At 47.1% G+C, this 6,846-nt stretch overlaps 1 long non-coding RNA gene across 1 annotated transcript; it reads right to left on the bottom strand.

Moving 5' to 3' along the window:
• Positions 1-4,417: 4,417 nt before the first annotated feature.
• LOC145721302 (uncharacterized) lies at positions 4,418-6,846 on the bottom strand. Its single transcript, XR_014144950.1, has 2 exons — positions 5,861-6,846; positions 4,418-4,647 (listed from the first exon to the last, which is right to left on the bottom strand). It is a non-coding gene; the product is annotated as an uncharacterized LOC145721302 (long non-coding RNA).

The raw sequence follows: 6,846 nt of genomic DNA, 5'->3' as shown, positions 1-6,846 counted from the left end.
GATATTTGCTCAAAGTGGTGAGGTTGAGAACGATATTGAAAGAATCTGGTTTTTGGCCAGGTGAGCCTATGAATGCAGCACTAGCGCACCATTTTTAGATAGGAGAAGGAGGGAGAAATCAAGTGACCCTTTCCGGTGGCATTTTCTTTACTTGGCTGACCTGGCCAATCGGCGGTCTAAATAACCCTAGCTTTTCCATCCCATTATACAGCCTTGGACCCCAGCCACACTTCATTTGGCTTGCAAGCAGCCGATGCCCTCTTGATCTCTTTTTTACATTTTGCAAATAGTATCTAATGATAAGAGCTTTTTTGTAAAGCTCTATGTACCTGGTATGGTGCCAAGAGGTGTTATGTGCCTCCTCACGAATGCCTTATGAGGCAGATGGCAAAACCAAGTCCCAGAGAAACTTAGTCACTGGACAAAGTCACACAGCTGGTGGATGTGGCACCAGGGCTCAAACCCTGATTCTGTTTGAACAGCAGAGCCCATGCTCTTCATCATTGTTCTGTGCTGCGCACTGAAAACTAGTGCCCTCTTACGGTCTCCAAATTGTTACACATCAAGGCATTTTCAGAACGTGTGAAGTTTTCCTACCTCTGCTTTTCCACATTAACCTGGATCTGGGAGTCTGTACTGCCCCTCTCTCCCAGAGGCATCCCTTGGTTGAGCCTCAAAAACAAAGGAAGCCTGGACATCCTCTGTGGCGGACAGCAGTTTTTATAGAGAAAGTGTGGAGTAACAGCGCTCCCAGGTGGTCATGTGCATTTTCTCATGTGGCCTTTAGGCGAGAAGTGGGAAGAAGAAAGCTGCCACTGCTGACCTGGTGGCCTTCGTGGTACGTGTGTGTGACCCCCGAGGACCTGGCTGTGGACGTGGGCAGATTCCAGGCCTGGACTATCCCACCGTGACTGAAACCAGAAGTGCAGTCAATGTCCCAAGAGAGGTGTTGAAGATCCATGCAGACCCATAGGAAATCTGAAGGCTTCGTGGCCAGGAAGCTGCCTCCTGCCACCCACTCCTTGGCCCACACCTGCATCTCCTCCCATGGAGCACCAGCTCTAGCTAAAGCTTTGTTTCCTTGCTGGAGAAAAAATCACCAAGTCCTTAGTAATTATTCACATCTTCATGTGAGATATGTCCATCTGGTCCATCCCTGATAACAAGTGTTTCAAGGGAAAGAGAAGAACATGGGGATGATGAGAGCCAGGAGCAGTGGGGCAGGCAAGAACTAGAGAAAGGAAGAGGAATCAAAGAGAGAGAGAAGGGGGAGGGAGAAGGGAAAGGGCCCCCAGGAAGGGCCCAGGAAGAGAGGAGAGGGGTGTAGCCCAGTCCCCTCTGCAGTCTGAATCAGTCCTCATTGCCCCAGGCTTCAGAAGCAGAAAGAACCTGCAAAGGCAGTGTGTTCAATACAAGACATTCCAATAGCTCCCCACTGGGCTCCCATTGTGGTGGCTTCGTGTATAGTCTGGGCTCTCCAGAGAAGCAGAATGAACAGGTCAGAGAGGTAGGCAGGTAGACAGATTTACTGTAAGGAATTGGCTCATGAGATTTGGGGGCCTAAGAACTCATGATCCACAGCCAGTGAGCTGGAGACTCGGCACAGCCCCGTGATAGAGTGCCAGTTCAAGGCCAAGGGCCCCAGAACCAGGACCCTGGGTGGTGCAAGTTTCAGTCTGAGTCCAAGTCCGAAGGCGAGGAAGACTGGTGTCCCAGATCAAAGAGGCAGAGAGAGAGAATTCTCTTAGTCGGCGTTTTATTCTTTTCAAGCCCTTGGTGGGACGAGGTTCACCCACACTGGGCAGGGCCATCTGCTTCACTTACTCTACGGATTCGAATGTTAACCCATCCAGAAACATGCTCCCAGACACACCCTGAAATAATATTCAACCAAATATCTGGGCACCCTCTGGCTCAGTCAGGTTCACACATAAAGTTAGCTATCCCACTTGGCAACAGCCCCTGGTGGTACACCACTTTGTGGTTGTTTGTGTCCAGGCTGTTCTCACCCTAGACAGTAGAGCTAAGGGCAGAAACAGCCTTTTGCAGCACCATAGCCCCAGCATCTGACACAGTAAGCGCTCAAGATGTTTGGAAAGTATAAAAACAGACAAATGAACAAACTCACAGATTTGTGCCCACTATAAAGAATGTATAGTACTGGTCTCATTACACAGTAGAGGATGGTAAGCTCTGAGTTCCGGGCTGTGCATGTCATCAATTCTCAGAGCTTAATACGGTGTTTGATACACAGAAGGTGCTCAATAAATGTTTTATGACCCAGGGACCATTGAGTGATTCCCTTCTTAGAGATGGGACTGGCCTTGCATTTCCCTTGGAGCTGACTGAAAACTACTACCGCTTCGTCCGAGTCTGAGAACAGGCTTTTACGAATTGGTATCTTTTACATTCGCTTCAGATTTCAGAAGGCTTTGTTTGCAAAATCTCCTTGCCTGCTGTCACCACAGCGAGGAGAAACCGTCAGAGTGCCATCGGACCCCGTGGGGGAAAGCCAGGAAGGTTGTACGATCAGTGCTGTCTGCGAGCGGCCTGCAAAAGCTCCATGGGCCCTTCCAGGGGAGAAGGAAAATCCTGATTAAATAGAGCCGGTCACAGCCCGGGAGCCTGCTGAGCTATAGGAGAGTTGCCCTGACGCTATGGGACAGGTTTCCAGAACAATTTGGGAAAGTGTAAAGCGATCCAGTCCAAGTTCATCTTCCCTGCTGGAAGCCTCTGCTCTTCAGGAAAAGCAAGGAAGAGAGATCTACCTTTGGGACTTCCGTGTCTTAGTTTTGCCTGTGGAAAACAGTGACGGTGATCCCAGAGAGTCACAGAAGTACGGGTTGACATACTCCCTCCTCAGGGAAGAGGTCGGGCTCAGTTGGAAATATTCTCAATCTTATGTGACTATAATCATATTAGAAAATGTTGGGGGGTTTTTGTTATACATGAACTAAGTTAACATGGCGTGCTTTTTATACAAACACAGATTCAAGACCAACCCCCTATCAGTCCCCACAACATTCCAAACCAGTTCACTACCCTAAGCCCCTCCTATAGTTAAATTCTGGAGCCAACCCTGGCAAAGCATTTGCTTTCAGTAAGACTCAGTTTCCTCCTCTATTAAGACAATAAAAGTTGAGGGCGCCTGTGTGGCTCAGTTGGTTAAGCGACTGCCTTCGGCTCAGGTCATGATCCTGGAGTCCCGGGATCGAGTCCCGCATCGGGCTCCCTGCTCGGCGGGGGGTCTGCTTCTCCCTCTGACCCTCCCCCCTCTCGTGTGCTTGCTCTCTCTCATTCTCTCTCTCTCAAATAAATAAATAAATAAATAAATAAAATCTTTAAAAAAAAAAAAAAGACAATAAAAGTTGATAGAGTTATTGAGTACTTCCTGTTTTCCGGGCACTGAGCAAACAATTTTTATGTGATTTTTCTTATTTAATCCTTACGACAACAGTATAAAGTCAGGCCTTTCCTCTATGTGCCTCAGTTTCTCAAGTTGTATGATAGAGATAATAATGCCCACCTCTTGGGGTTGGAGTGAAAGTTAAAAAGTTACTTGCTTATCTCAGTTACTCTGCCTCATAAAATACCCCGTTCCCAGATTACTCTAATTTCATTCTGCACCCTGTGAAAACTGGTCATTTGCCATCGATGATGTCAAGAGCCAAAGTGTATCCCATTCTCAATATCTGGGGGGTGACTGCCTTTGGGTTCCCAATCTGGATGTCACTCTCTTCTCAGTGGCTTTTGTCAGGGCCCCTTCCCTCTTGAGCAGCTTTCGTCTCAGACAGACTCCTCTTCACTGAAGTGCTGCAAACTCAATTAATTATTGGCAAAACTTCATATAACTTTGTTCCCGGTATTTCAAAGTAAATCATCACGCACCATGAGTCTGCACTTCTCTCTCTACCTATTTTACCCCTGTCTTCAGCAAGTAGTCTCCCTTTTCTTTTGCTAACTCCTTTCATTGATCCTAATGTTTGCCCAGCTCCTCCCAGAGATTTCAGATATTATCTGACACTAGAGTTGGATTGGACAAGTCATTCAGCTTCCCAAAGGCTCAAATACTTCTGTTATAAAACTGCATTACACCTCCCACGTAGGTCATTAGGAGAATTTTAGAGGATATCATTCATGTTCCTCTTCTGTGCATTTGTAATACATTGAAGGTCCTCAATAAATGGGACTTTTCTTCCACCCTTGTCAGGCCTGCCCCAGAAAACCCCAAAAGGATATACGTGGAAAAAATCTAGCTCTGGTGTGCCAGCCCAGATTCGAGGAGAAGCCCCCTCAGCACCAGCACAGCAAGACTTTCAAGGCCCAAGACCTGAGCCCTGGGTCATGTGATCTGCTGCGAGGCAGTGTGTTGCCTCACTCAGCAGTGGAAGTGATTGTTGGAATCTGATGCAGTTGGAGACAGAAAAGACAATAATCTCACACCTCTATGATCTTTCAACGTGGCAGATACTCTGAGACCACTAAACATGACTTTCGGTTACATAGCCAAGCACACTTGCACGGGGCGGGGTGGGGGAGGGGGTCCCCGGGCATCTCCCCCTCCCTGACCTTGGTCTAATTCACCTGCTACCTCCATCTCTCCAGCCCCTTTATTTTTTCTATTCTTCTTCCTCTTGTCATCCTTTCCTGTAAATGGAGATCATATTAATACAATGAGGTTGTTAAGTACATCAAAGTAGATGTGTCTAAAAGTGCTTTGTTAACTGTAAGGTGCTGTACAGAACGTATGTTTCATTGTTTTATTTTTCAGCACAGAAACTCCTCTCTATGTGTCACATACCATCAGTTAAAAGGGCTGATTTTATTTGGGGTGGGGGAGGGAATGTTTGTTTAGTTTTAGGGTCTATGGCTTTTTTGTTTTCTTGTTTTTTAGTTCTGGTTTCTGAACATTCCAGTTCATAAGGGAATTTAGTGGCATTTTGAAAACCCAGCTGGCCTCCCAGCATGGCTGAGATAGAGACATGATTCTCTGGAGAAAGAATTCTCACCCTGCAGCTTGCTACATAAACTTGCTCAGGTGAGAAGTGGCTCAACTCCAAACTCACACCTGGCTCTCCGAGTGTCTGTCCTTGTGACTTTTGATTTGGGGATTGGATCAGAAACCACAATAAGTTTCCTTTGTCCTAACGTATAAGACTTGTCTCTCTCCAAATTGGCAGGTGCTCGGGCTTCTGACTGTCAAATGCAGCAGCTCCAGAGGACCCTTTGAGGTGCCCTGCAAGACCCTGTTGGGGGCTCAGTAACAATGCTTTACTTCCCAGCCTGAGTTCTGAACCATTGAGAAGTAAGGCAAAAGACCCAAGAGAGACCAAAATGTCTCATTTTTTGCTGATACAGGTTAGGCTGGAAAATCTAATTCGTATCTGTTGGCAAGTAGAACCTCAGCTTTAGGCTGGACCCTGTTAAGGGAGTGCTGGACCAGAGCAAGCCTCCCCCTCCCATCCCCCCCACCTCCCCCACCCCCAGGAGTGGGCCGAGCCCCACCTGGAAGAGCTGAGCAGAGCATGTGCTCACAGCACAGGAGCCTGCTCCCAGCGGGAAAAAATGAGGCACTGAGCCAAGCTCCCGGTTTTCTTCCCAAGTTCACCGAGGAGAAGGAACTCTGCCCTAGACTAATCCTTGCCAAGGGCTATTCTTTGCTCGCAAAGTCGCCTTGAGGCAAGTGTTTACAGAATGACAATTTCCTTCAAGAGGGACATCTGGTTACCCTATGATCTATTCTCTTCTGACATAGTCATTAACACACCTCCATTGCATGCTCTTCCTGGTGTTTACCACAAACCCCAGTTGTGTTCTGGCATTCACACCTCCCACCACTGCAGTCACTTCTTCCACTTACCTAACACCCAACACCTACTCACCGCCAGCTGTAATCTGAAGGCACGCACGACACAGTGGCCCGAGTTAGCGTCTCCTCTTGAGCCGTTTAAATGATACAACCTGTCCCTCTTTTGTCCTTACATAGGCACATTCTGTTGGCGGTTTCCATATTTTTGGATTCCAATGTCGTTAGTGTTACATGAACCCACAACAACAATAAGTGGAAAACCTAATCATTGTGGGGTTTTTTGTTTAAGTCTGTTCCATTCAAATGAGTCATACCATTAAGTAAATACCCAGTTTCCTTTAAGTGCTTAATCAGTTACACAAGTACCAAAGAGTTCACTCTGACCCTGTGTTGTGTTACGGTTTTTTTCCTTGTTCTGTAAAACTTTCGTTCTTGGATTACACATTTTCAGGGATGACTGCCAATTCCTCCTTTCTCCTCTGCCCTCCTCTGAGCATTGTGTGTGTGTATTTTCATGTCAGTGTCCTAGTCCTGCAAATAAAAGCCACCTTTCCTGTTTTTTCAGCAAATTGAATCAATTCCAATTTTCTTCTGGGCTTCCCTGTTAGTGTTCCGTGTGCATATTTTGCTGGATTGTTCCAATAAGCTTCCCACTCTGTTTCAAAGGCATCTAAGGTAAAGAGCAATACACTGGAAAGGAATTGAACGTTCTGAGTTCAGAGCCTCCTCCCTGGGGGCCCCAGCAGCTGGGCAGGTGTCTAAGGGAACTTGGCAGGTAGTTGCATCCTCCCCTGTGCTTCCGTTATCTTCCAACAACACTTTATACTTCCTTCGGCTATGTACACACCATCTGTTATTTTCATAACTTGCTCCTCTGTCTTTCTCTTTACCTACTCGGGGAATCCACCAAGGCAAAACTCTGTCTTATTTTTTGGATCTCCTGCAGCTAGCTCCTGACTCCTAGTGGGGGCTCAGTTACTATTTGAGGAAAGGGAAAGGAAAAGAAAGAAGCGAGGAGCTCAAGAGGGGCCGGGGCC

The sequence above is a fragment of the Leptonychotes weddellii genome, chromosome 4 (genome assembly GCF_054177405.1).
Source record: "Leptonychotes weddellii isolate Sample4059 chromosome 4, ASM5417740v2, whole genome shotgun sequence".
Lineage (NCBI taxonomy): Eukaryota > Metazoa > Chordata > Mammalia > Carnivora > Phocidae > Leptonychotes > Leptonychotes weddellii.
This window is presented reverse-complemented; position numbering and strand designations above follow the sequence as displayed.